Source organism: Corvus kubaryi, unplaced genomic scaffold (assembly GCF_017639235.1).
Source record: "Corvus kubaryi isolate FWS band 111438036 unplaced genomic scaffold, C.kubaryi_AGA036_p1.0 137, whole genome shotgun sequence".
In the NCBI taxonomy this organism is placed as follows: Eukaryota; Metazoa; Chordata; class Aves; order Passeriformes; family Corvidae; genus Corvus; species Corvus kubaryi.
This window is the reverse complement of record NW_024580671.1, coordinates 14,906,650-14,919,726: the sequence shown is the minus strand read 5'-3', so window position 1 is coordinate 14,919,726 and position 13,077 is coordinate 14,906,650. Positions and strand designations below refer to the sequence as shown.

General features: G+C 41.5%; 1 protein-coding gene across 1 annotated transcript in view; it reads left to right on the top strand.

Moving 5' to 3' along the window:
* Positions 1–4,414: 4,414 nt before the first annotated feature.
* PDZRN4 (PDZ domain containing ring finger 4) overlaps positions 4,415–13,077 on the top strand; it is a 268,515-nt gene continuing 259,852 nt past the window's right edge. The window contains exon 1 of the mRNA XM_042017972.1: positions 4,415–4,540. The gene's annotated coding sequence lies outside the window, so the exon portion shown is untranslated. The remainder of the gene's footprint in view (positions 4,541–13,077) is intronic.

The following is a 13,077-nucleotide window of genomic DNA, read 5'->3' as shown; positions in this document are numbered from 1 at the left end:
AGCTTAGACTACAGGGACTGTAAACCTCTGCCAGCAGCAGTTCACTGTGTCACAGTCCACTCCATAGCACACCTAAAGAGCAACCAGGAGTTGTATGTGGTCTCTAGGTAACATCAGTCACTGATCTTAAAATATCCAGAGGCAAAATATTTTGGGGTTAAGTTGTATTTTCATCAGATTATAGTAATCAGATAAGTAGGTTTTGTAAACCAAGTTGGTAACTTTTAACTTATGTAACTTGGTAACCAGCTACATATCTGGGTATTCGTCATCAGTGTTTTACAGTGGTATGGGAGCCGTTCATCACGTGTAATGGATTTCAACCTGCAACAGTTCAGTAATGCAAGGAATTAGAATTATTATTCCTGACAGATAAGGGCCTGAAAGACTTAAATGAAAGCATGGAAATTATTTCTAAAGGGTGGAGATCGTCCATTGTTTTCCCTTACACAGAAGGATAAGAAAAAGTACCTCTTGTATATACGTAGCATAGAATATCTCTTTCTTCTGCAGCTGGCCAACAAAATGCAATGGGCTCGTGCTTCAGCATCTGGGCTATTTGAATAACACTGTGTGCTTTAGCGTGGCAAACACAAGCATGATATGCGGAAGGAATGAGTAATCGGTAGATACAGTGAAAAGTAGCGTCAGATAGCGACTGAGGAAATTGCATTTAATCAGCTTTCGCATTCAAAGCCAGTGCAATCTCACTTTTTTTGTGTCTGTCTCTCTTACTGGAGTTTGTATTAAATACAGCCACAATCAGACAATCATTCTCTTGGTCTCAGTGGAATTTACTGGATGCTTGGCCCTTCTGAAATTTAAGCTACTTACACAGTGTCCTAGCTTTTGGTTTCTCTTCTAGACGTATCTTCACCTGGCTGTTCTGTGACATTGGTGGGTATTTTCAGATATCAGGTCTGCATATACATACCAAATCTTGATTTGGGGTATCTATTCAGACACTTTTGGGTGCTAGAGAACTACTCTACAACCATCACTTTTGCAGAAGTTTCTAAGGGAGATCATTGCAAAGGTGAGAAGGGAAAGGGCTTGGATTTGGGAATTTTTCAAAGGTGAGCGGCACAGCTGTTGGAGAAGAACTTGGGGATTAATTTCGGAAACAAAATGTTCATAAGAGCCAGGGTGTTCATAAGAAGCTCTAGGTTGTGGCGCTGGTTTAGGATTTAGCAGTAAAACTGGGACAGGAGGAAGTTAAGGTAGTGGGAAAGCAGAAAATGGCTCTCAGAAAAGGGCATGGGAAAAGCTTTCATTTCTGGAGAAATTTTAACATTTTTCTGGACCTTGAAAGTCCAAATACACCTTCCCTCTAACTGATAATGAAATAATTGTATTCTGGGAGATCCTAGGATTTTACCAATTAATCCAATTCATCAACCAGTGTGGCCCTTGGGGAGTGCATGGCTCAGCCAAGCTATTTTACCCAGGTCCATATACACTGATGCTGACAAACCCACCATTCCCACTACCCCTGGTCAGACATAAACCAGGTTTGGGCTGAGAGCTCTCCTCACAGCTGCCTCTCAGTATGAGCACAGTGCCATGCTAACAAAGCCCTGTAGCACTGGCCTGTGCTTCCATGTCAGGTCAGTGTGGACAGCGCATGGCACACTTGCCTGCCTACTGGGTGGTCATACCTTTCATGTCCTGGTGCTGTGATGGCTCCTCCGAGAACAGTCATTCCCAATGCTCAATGACTACAGACTTGTTTCTAAATACTCTCCCCATTTCCTGATCTACCTGTAAAGTCCTTTGGGTTTTGTATGTGCATGTGCAGTTTTTTCCTTCCTTCCTCCATTTCTTGTGCTTTCCCTATAAGCACCAGCTCTCTGTGTTTATCCTTGCTTGGCTGCTGCCCAAAATGCTGCTGTCAAGACACATCTGTAGAATAAGTGTTGAGTTTTTTAAAGGAATGTAAACAGCCAATAAATTGTTATGGGTTTTGCCCACAGAAGCCATGCATCTTTGATTGTTGGTATTTGTTTTATTTTATTTAATTTGTTGTTGGAAATGTCTTGGGTTAGTTTTTGCCAGATAACTGCTGTGAGCCCTACAGAACGAGTATGACAATGTAAGAGGTAGTTTTGCATTACTTCGGGCAAAACTTCAGGGCTGGTGAGAAAGTCCTAAAGGCAGCAAACAGGTCAAGGCAGGTTGATCTCTGCTCTTGACTTCATTATAAGTGCCCACAAAAGTGTCACAGCAGATTCAGGCATGTGGATCAACTAAGAAATCTTGTGGTTTCTTCCACATGGATTTCTGTAAACTTGGGGCAATCTACTCTCTGTAGGACACTGGTATTACTGACAGAGAGAGCAGGTACCTACCCAAAGAGTGACATAGAAAGGAAATAAATGCTTAATGCCTGCCAGTGGTAGCTACTACAAAAAGATGATTGCAGAAGGCAGGAAGGGAAGCAAAGGGTGCTGTAGGGAATTTGGCCACAGTCTTCTCCGTAATGCAGAAGAGTCCTTTGTTCAGGTGCAGCTGTCACGGGTTCATTCAGATTCCAGAAATACACAAAGAGAAGAGTATAATCTCCTTCTGCGATCATTCAGCTGTAAAAGATGCTGTAAAGGCTGTACACTGTGGCACAGTAGCATGACTAAACCTTTGCAATCACATGCTCATTGGATCTATAGCTGTAAATGATGCAGTCACCGAGGCTGGAGAGTCAAAGAGAAGTGGCTGAAGGCCATTCACAGTGTGCCAGTGGCTTCAGAAAATGATTTATTAATCACAGTGGTGTGAAGCCCAAGCTGGATTTTGATGCCATGACAGCCCCCTACCAGGCCCATGCTGAGTCCACTCCACATATGCAGAGTAATCCACCCACCAGCTGTGGCCAGCAGCCTTCATGTGCTCCCTGCAGCATATATTTGCTTGGCTAATTACAAAATATTTTTACTTGATAATCAAATGAGAAGCATATCTGTGGGAAACTGCTCTCTTCTGTCTCAGTAATGCTGCTGGTAGTGCTCAGATAATTGATGACTATGGAGATTGGAACAGCATGTGTCTTTCCTCAGAGACACTTAAGGTGGGACAAGGAATATTTGCCCATAGAGAACACTTGATTAGAAAACTATGGTAAGAATCTTGCTCTCCTTTAGCTGCAGCCATACCCTTCCAGGAAAAGAGCCAAATTCTTAAATTTCTGTTGACAAGCTGAGGAATTTCAGATGTGTAATTGAGTGCTTTGGGTAATATATTGAAATACAAGAGAAGTGGGGGAAAGCCCACTTCAGAACATGCATGAAGGTCAAATTTTGCCACCCCTTACTCGGCTATGCATTTCCTGTTTCTAACTGGATACATACCCATGGAACATGAGCAAAAGCAGAGGCATTTGTGAGGCTTGTTCTCACTGCCATGCTATAGGTCTTTCTTCTCCACCTGACAAGAGATAATGGTGTGTTAGAAATATGTTTGTTTCCAACCAGCTGTTGACATAAGACTTGATTATTATTTTTCTTTTGCTGGTGCCTAAGGGCAAGACAGAGATTGCAACACATGAAGCAGGCAGCTATAACAGGCAGAAAGAGATATCTGGCAGGAAAATCTAGACCACCTAAGTAAGACACTTAGCTATCCTACTCAAGGAAAGATTTCTGCCTTTAACCCTTGATCCAGAAAGCTTTACACGTCAAGCAAGGATCATGACAGAGCAACCATCAGGACATGGTAGACATAGGAGTACACCTGTATTTCTGCCACCGTTTGACCCTGAAGCACCTACTTCAGGGCCATGTTCTGTTCCTCTGTCTATGGAATGTGGAGACCTTCAGGTTCGTGACAGAGTTAATGGCCTCCTATGGGAGCAGAAGTGCTGAGGTTGCTGATGGTATCAGCTTCTTCCTCAGATAGGATCTGTTCTGCAGCCTCTCTCAGAGTATTTGGGTAATCTCTGTCTCCCAAGGGATTTTAATGCCTCTTTTTAACCAGTAGCTATCAAAATATCCTCAAGAGGAGGCGCAGGGAAAGGACCTGATACCATGCTCTTGTCAGACCCCAGCCCCTGCTGACAAGAACATAAGAGCCATGGGGCAGGAAAATAGCAAGCAATAAGGAGCCTGATCCCATAGGTAGGGTCCCAGGGTGGGGTGGGGGTGAAACTGCTGTCCCTTAGTCAACCCCCAGCCAAGGGGCAGGCAGTGAGACTCCTCTCAGAGGAATCTCCTTCCAACACCAAGGAGCGGGCAGGCACCCAGATGGCTCCTTTCGGCAGGAGCTGTGCAAAAAGGAACTGGCAGCAAGAGCTCACTTCTCCTGGCCCACAGCTCAAAATGGTAATTAGACAGCAGAAAGAGCCACTCTTCCTATATGGCCAGTGCCAAGCCTATATCCTACTACAAGGAGCTCCCCAAGAGAGACTCCTCCACACCCAGCCAAGCCCAGATTATTGAGAAATTTTCCATGTAGCCAGAGAGCACCTGCAGAGCTGCACAGCAGTACAATCCCTTCTGAGACACGGATTCACCCAGACTGGGTCTGATAGAGAGGCCAGGCCAGGACAGAGGTGAGTCTGATAAAGAGAGGGGGTCATAAGGTCTGTTTGTCCCTCAGGAAAACCAAAGCTGTCCTGGTATAACCCCTGACTGGTTTCTGACATCTGCTTGCAGATGGGCTAGCAGAAACCTTTTTGGGGAGGGTGATGTAGCTTATGTGGGGTCGTGCACCATCCTGCCATCCTGCTTTTCTCCTAGCTGAGGCAAAAGGGAAAAGCAAGCATGGAGCAATGTACCTGGGTAGCAGAAGAGATGTTTTTCAGAATATCATCTGGTGCAGGGCCAGCATGGGGGCTTTGGGATGTGGCTGAGCAGGCAGAGCTGCAGGTTGGTGGTGCTTCCTGAGCCTCCTTTGAATGTTTGAGCAGAATGCTGGCCATCAGGGTGCCCTGTGCATCCCCAATGCTGTCGCAAGCTGCAGCAGCTGCGCCTTGCACCACTGCACTGATGCTGCTATCTGAAAACACATTTCAGCATTTAGACTGCAAAGTATATCAGAACTATGCTTTCCTTGTCCAGCATTTTCCTGTCTCAATTCAGAGCTCTCTCTCGGCTGGTTGGTGTGTGCGCCTAAAGCCCTAAATGGGAAGGAAGACCAATTAAGTGACAATCTGCATGGAAAGATGTCAGACAGGGCACAGGACTTATAAAGAGATCTGCCTCCTCCTGCAGTGCATCAATTGATTAAAATAAAAAATTGAACACAGTGGATTTGATGATGAGTTTAAACAGTAGACAATTTAACAACTCCCCCTCCTGGGGTCCAGCACACCTGTAAATAGAAATACTCAGAAATAATCACCGGTTTAAATAATCTGCACTGCATGTCACGTTCAGATTCAGATTTGGCTCTTGATGTCTTTTGAACTTAAGGGTCACTAATTTTCCCTTTAAAAAATTCAGTAAGATGTCTACCAAAAATTATATCAAGTTCAATACAGACTAAAGCATGTAAGTTCACACATTCACTTCAGGAGTATCATTGCCTTAGTCTTGATTACTTCCCTTGGTAAGGTTGGACCACAGGCATTACAGCAATGCAGTTTATTCAGGTAAATGGAGACCTTCAGACATATTTATGAAGACCATCCATCTTGAAAGGTTTTAAAGTATTTTCAGCACTAGGTTTAGTTTCCAATTGGTGATATGAAAAAATGTGATATTCCCTAGTTTTTCTAAGCCATTTCTCATTTTCTTTATTGTGGTTTCAGGATCTGTGTATAATATGACACTTTTTTACTCTGATTTATGGGTTTAGGTGAACAATATGCTGTATGTGGTGTTAATTGCAGTGGATGGAATCCAGAGGCATTAAAATGCTCGTCTTCCCTCTGTGCTAATGAGCTTTGATTTCTAACCTGTCAGCACGGATTACGTATTACAGCATCATGTTTGTGATTCTCCACAGCAGCTCAAGTGTCAACACTGTCATCCAAGCACACTCCATTCCCTCTCCCCAGCCTAGTTTTGACACAAGAGAAAAATAGATTTGGGGTGAGACTTGGTTTAGGCAGTGTCTGAATGCAGTAAGGATATAATGGAAATAAATGCTCAGGAAAGCTCAGGAAAGGGTTCCAAAAGAGGAACTGGTCAGCTTGTGGAAAAATACACCTTATAATGATACTCCATTCCAGAGAATAAGATATTAAGTATTTTCTTTGAAGTGGATGGAACATCCTGTCTCTAGGTTTGAGCAGGTGGTGAGAAATACAGAGCTCCTAATACCTAATAATAGTACAGAAGGAGTTTCTTTCTTTGGATTTAGGGTAGTCAAACAATCTCCCTACTTAGGTTTCCCATTTCTCAAACAGGGCTGAATGCTTCCTACTTCTCTCAGGTAAGAATAAGTTAATTTGTTAACATCCACAGAACAGGCATACTAGATAAAGCTATGTAGTGTCTTTCAGAGAAAGTCTGGATTTTCTTCTCAGTTAGTTTAAAAAAAAAAGCTTTGACTTTTTCTGATCAATTTGGGCATTACCTCACACAAGTCTATCTGATATTTGACAGTATTTCTATCAAACATTTCCACCAACATGAAAACAAGTTTTCTCTGAAAAGAAACTAAAACCCTAAATTAGTATGTCAATGTGCTAAGACTTCAAAAATGAAATGGTAAGACAGGATATGTAGGAAAGGAAATGTACCAAATGTAAATTCATCTGTCAAGTGTTTCTTATGACATGCACTTGATATCATCAGATGCAATATATTCTTCTGCACATTTAACTGGAAAAACAGGAATCAAAAATATTAATGATCAAGGCAGCTGCATCAGTGTTTCATCTGGTTCCTTACAGTGTAGTTGATACAAAGCTTTAGGACTGGTTTTTGTTTTTTTAATTATCTGGTTAATCCAGTAAGTCTTTCCCATTTTTTGAAAGCCTGAATGTTTGTGTTTCCTACATTTTCATTTTAACTCTGTAGCTATAATGTTGTACTGACATAGGTTTTTTTTATTTAATTGCCATGTTTGTTTTGAATTAAAACCAACCTGTCTGCACTTAATAATGCAAACAATTAAATATTCTCAGCAAGATTCTCACTGTGCCAGCTGAGCATCCTCAGAAGATTTTTTTTAACTGCTTTATATGTTGCTTTTAATTACATTCCTTTCCCAAGCGATTATATCCTCATATAAGCCCCATTCCTGCAAGCTATCCTGGCACAGAAACAGAGAGTTAAAGGCAGAAGAGTGCTGGTAAGGACCGCTGGAGGAAAAAGGCCTTTTGGTCAAAGCTGAGGGATGCCAGGAATGCTGTAAGCCTTGCAAATGCTTCTCTCTGGTGAAAAAGCCAAAGGAAAAGTCAAATAGTTTTGGAGGCAAAGGGAAGCAGTAGGCTCTAGTTACCCACCTACACAACCTCTAGGAGGACCAGAAGGAGATATGAAGTACAGGAAGAGTCTTCTTTTTGGGGAGCAGTGTAATGTGCCTGATGCTGGGCCCCCTAAATATCTTTTTTTGGATCACAGGGTTAGAGCTGAGCTGTTGCTTGAGGAGAGAGGTGTGGAGGTGGCATGGTGACCCCAGGGGAGGCTTTGCAGAGAGGAGCTGCGATGTCCAGGAAGAGCCAGCACACATCACCGGCTGCAAGGCTACGACTTGCAAAGAAAGCAAGGCTGGCAGGGAAAAGTCCACGCTGGTCACCCAAATTTTTCCTTAGAGGGAATAAAACTGCTGTAACCGAGTCCCATTTCATGCCAGGACTAAGTGTTGTGAGTATTTGTGGAGTTGGTTCAGCACAAAGATGTACCTCAGGATTTTTGGCTCCAAATGTGCCTCATTTTAATGGTCCCCCAATGCAGGCCTCAATCTCTGTGTTTTGGAAACAACAGCTGGCTGTGGTGGTTTGAAGCACAAAAAAACCTTCCAGGTTACAAGACTTGTAACTATAGCTATAGCTGACAACTGGCAGTACTGACTGACTATGAGCTAACACAGATGATGAACTTCTGTTATCCTACTGACTGGAGCCAAGAAACCAAACATGGACAGTGCCAAAACTTTAGAGTTAGGTGGGACTATCCCAATTTACTCACCATCTACAGACTTACATAAGCCAAACCAATTCAGCCTGTTTGCTGCACTAGTCTTCATTTCTCAAGCACAGACTGAGGATTGAAACTCCCTTGGTAACAAAATTGTATCTTCATATTAGAACCTCTCGTAATTTTAGCTACACCCTCTTGATATATTTTCTAAAATGAGTATGTTTCTGTTATCTCTGTTTGGTGTGTAGGCAGCATAGGTGTGTAGGTCCAAGCATGATAAGATTTAATCAAAAAACCCCCAAGGTTTATGTTTTCAGATTTTTTTTCCCTAGGAATCAGAACTAGGCAGCAATATGTGGTGGAGGGTTGTTTACTTTTTAATGCAAATTGCAATTTTGACATGATTGCATGATTCTGGGAGGCCATGCAAAGGCAGTTGACTATTATTATTTTTTAAAGCAATATACTATTTATAAATGTTCTCACTCATTCTGCCTTCCAGTTGGAGTTTCTACTTACTCTGCTTAATAGACCTTAGAAACTGAAAGAGTTAATTTCACATTCTGCACAAATGCAGTGGTGAAATCAGGATCAGCCTTGCATTAGGAAAGCATGATTAGCTCTCTGGTAATGACAACCCTTGAGTCCTTAACGTAGTTATTGATTTCCAAAACACAATCACCCTTCTGTAACAGTAACCTACATTCTTATGTCAAGGTTAATGACATTATGTTAACCGTATTCAAGTGCACATGGTTCAGATTGAACACAGCTTATCAAGCAATCCAGATTGCTCCCAAGTGTCGCCTCTTTATTTAAAGCTAGCAGTCATAATTGATTTTTTGGTAATATTTTTAAAACAAAGCTTCCTCATAAGCACTAATGATCTTGGCTGAAAGTGGATATGAGAGAACACTTCAAGGAAGGAAATTATGCAAGTTTTAATTCTGTCTTTCTTAAATTCCTTCTTTGACTTTTAACAGATGAAAAATAGTTTTTACTGGGTGAGATGGTGTTGCCTTTATGGAAATAATTCTTGGAGGATCTCCTTGGCATAATTTGTCCACCTCTTAAGCAAGTTTTTCAAGGGTATGGCCAGTGTTGTGATCTCTGTCTCAGGTTTAGTGTCTAGAAGGTAAAAAAGAAACCAAAATGAGCTGTGTTTTCTCCTTCTGCAGTGGTTTTCTCCCCACTCAGTGGTTCAGTGAAGAGACTGATATTTGACAGCTTTTGATTTCTTCAAGGACTCAGTTCTTCTGCTAGAGGAATGATTAACAAAAAATAAGTGCAGAGTTGCTGTACAGTATTAGAAATGGGGAAACCAATTTCTTTTCAGTTAGTTTCTTACCATGAGAAAGAAAAGCTGTAGCACACAGATCTAAATGTGGGTCCTCTGTGCAATCCAGCTCTGAAAGGTGAGACAACTGCACCTCTTTCTTTATCCAAAGGTACAGGAGAGCTCAGGTTCCCATTCTGGGATAGCATGTGAGGGCCAAGGCTATTTCTCTAATAAAAGCTTTTTCTGGAGGAGTGAACACCAGTAAACAGAAGTGGAAGAGACTTGTCCTTATGACAATTTTTTTTACAGAAGGAATGTAAAGTCTGTCTTTTCCATAAGTGTCACTGTAATATGAATGCTAGAATGCATTACTATTTCCTTGTTACAGTACACTAATGCAGCTTTAAATCATGAGTTCTACGAGCTGACATAAATGAAGAGCATAGCTATTTATGTATCTATATTATGCAATAGTTGAATATATATAGATATATATATATATGTACCTACAAAAAAGCATGCTTTCTATCTGGCTTCCCCATTCCTTTTACCCTTCTGCACTGCTATTAGTTGTATGTGCTGTATGCAGCAATAAGAGGAGAAAAACAGCTGAGTTGTTGCACCCAGCAGGTTTGCGATGCTGTGAACTCAAAAATGAAGATAACAGAAGTGTAGCAATATTGCACAGAAGAAGCAGAATCCTGAAAAAAATCAACCCGTGACAAACAATTCAAAGGCTATGTTTAGTTTCTGTGTTGAATCATATATTTACCACATATTAATGCATAAAGAGCCAAAACAGGGAAAAGCAGGTCCCCCTGCATCCACTTTGTGCTGAATATAGGTGTCCTTTAGACACATAAAAATGTGGGATGAGAGATCTTATGTTTTTAGCCTTTGCACTGTGCAGCAGTCAAGATTTTTAATTTTCTTCGTTTGACTATGATTCCCAGACTGAAAAAATTTCCCCTTGTAAATAATTCAGATTGTCTTCTGTGACTGCAACAGAAGCCTGCTTTTATACCTGCCAACACTTATGTGTACAGCACAGTATGCAAAGGAGTGCCCAAATTAAAAGATTTATTAAAATTTTTGCAATGAGAAACTTAAAATCCTGTGAGCACATTTTCTTTGTTGCAAATGTCCTTCCATAACTTCATTTGGAAGACACTTCTCTTCCAACACAAGTCATCCATAAACCTACACAACAGACACCAACTGGCACTCTCCTTCTGCTTATCTGGTGTTACTCAGAGTGAAAACCAACGCACCCCCAGGGTGGGGACTCCAGGACAGGCTGCTCAGCAGTGGTGGTGCAGGGAGTCCATATTGCTTCATGGAAGTGATGGCATGCCCTTGGAGAGCCCCAGGAGCGCACCCTGGGGTGGGTGCTCACAGCTCCCCTGGCAGTGCCCTGTCCCTCTGCTCCCTCTTGGGGACTGAGGGCATAAATGTGCTGCCCAGGGGTCCTGGCAGGCGTGAGAGCAGCAGCCTCCACATCAAACCTGGAAAGCAGTTGCTGTTTCTGAGTAGAAGTGGCCAAAGACAGATGGGAGCACTTTCCAAAAATCTGTTAGAGAACCATGGGATATGATGGGACATGCCAAGTATTGAGGATGTCTTTTTACTACAAATAAACTTTTCTCTTTCTTTGCTGTAAAAGAAGGCAACTCCTATCCCAACTTCTAGTGCCTTCTCCTTTTGGAAGGAGCCAGTCCTGTAAGCCATAAAACTTCTCCAGCAGACAGAAGTTCTGTATGGATGCTGTGAGTGAGAACAATTCTATGGGATGGGGATTATTGGGAGACTGTGATGGGGATGTAGCAGCAGCAAGTTTCGGAGGAGTAGTATCAGTGCCACTGGTGTTGCAGGGCTAGTTAGCAGGTGAGGAAGAGCAGCTGAGCATTGGTTTAGTGGTGGCAAATGGCTTTGAACTAAAGCCATGGAGAACATGAAGAAGAAGCCATGGAGAACATATTTAGAGATAGAGCTAATTGTGTGGGCCTTGTATCTAGAAACAGAGCTGTGAATGCTTTAGCTGAATGTAGTAACAGACCTCATGTATTTCATATCCTTTGAGAAAGAGATCTCTTTGCTAATTGTCTAAGAATAGGCAGTGAGCTGTGAGTGATACATAAACAGGTAGTATCTAACTATTGCCTCACTGAGCTGAAAGGAGCATTTCAGGACTACTGCCAACACAGGCTGGAACAACAGCATTTCACCTAGTGACATTTATTCAGATTTTTAAAGTCAATTTTTAAATTATTATTATTCTTTCCCAAATAAAAAGAATTAAAAAAGAGAGAGCAGTTTACTTAAATCTTTCCTTCTAAGCCTATTTTTTTCCACCCAAGAAATATTGCTTGTTCTTCATCCCTAATTTGGTTTAGTTTCCTACATTTAAGCAGCATGAGGGAAAATGTCAGTGTTTCTGATAAGGTTCTCTAGAAGAATGTGCCTGGCACATTTGATGTCTGACACTGCCTGGCATACATTCAGCTGCAAGGATACAAAAGCTTTTATCCTAGTGCTTGTAAAATAGATCTTGATCCTTTGTCTAACTGAGCAGACACTGGGATTTGTCTTCATGCAGTTATTGGGAAAATATGGGGAACACATTTTAACAGATCTCTGACAAGACCTCCAATCCTGATGTTAATTGAATGTTTTCTCCAGGATATATTTTCAGTGTTGCTTTTCTCTACTTGTCCGATTTGTATACTCCTGAGAGCGGGGAGATGACAAGAATTAATGCCTGTTTGCATTAACCTGAACTTTATTCTCACTTAATTAACCATGATTAATGTCGGGAGGCAAAGGAGCAGCATCAAGCTATTTTCAACAGCTCTGTACTGACGAGTTCAGGAAATAAAAACAACCCCCAACAACTAAGTAGTGCCATTTCAGTGCTGGTTACAATAAAATCCAGCCAAAAGATGTATTGTTTTAAAGGCAAGATTTGTTCTTCAGCCTCAGACAACATCCTGGTAAATTGAGAGTGACTAGGACTCTTTGAAACCTCACTTAAGAAGCATGAATCAAAAATACAAGCATTATCCCCAAAATTAAAAACAAAGGAAATATATTACCCAGAATTACTTAGTAATAATGAATCTGTGTAAACTGTACTTGATATATGCTCAGTGATTTCAGGGAAACAGGAGAGCTCAGTTTTATATTGGCACTATTCCTTATTAATCTAACAAGCTGAATATACAATTCTTACCCAATGCCAAAAATAAATCACAGGTTGATTAGGACACCAGCTAGGTATCACAAAGGAGACCAAACAGCTGTAGGCTAGTGGGAAAAGCAGCAGATATGGCAGGCCCGGCATTTGAACTGAGTTGGTAGAAACATCTAAGCTCTCTAAGAGCTCTTTTTCAAAAAAGGGTTAAAAAAGAAAAATATTAAAATCAAGTTAAGATTGATATTGTAAATTTCCTGAGTTCTTCATTGGGAAACCTGGGACTTGCAACAGCAGGGTGAGCTCCTGGTGGCTGGCTGTGCCAGGTGATGATCTAATCTGAAGAATGAAAGTAAAGGGAGTGATTTGAAAATAGACAGAAAATTGATGCATTTTCTCCAATGGATGTGACTGCACAATATTTCTAAAGGTTCATGGAAAAGCACATCTGTTCTTCTCTTACTAGAAGGGGATGTTTCTTTTTCTTGATGTTGTTGTGGTCTGGGACCTTCATGAGGGATCTCTTACTCCCTTTTTCCTCACATACAGGGATTAGGGAGGAATGAAGTAAGATTTTCTAAGCTGCA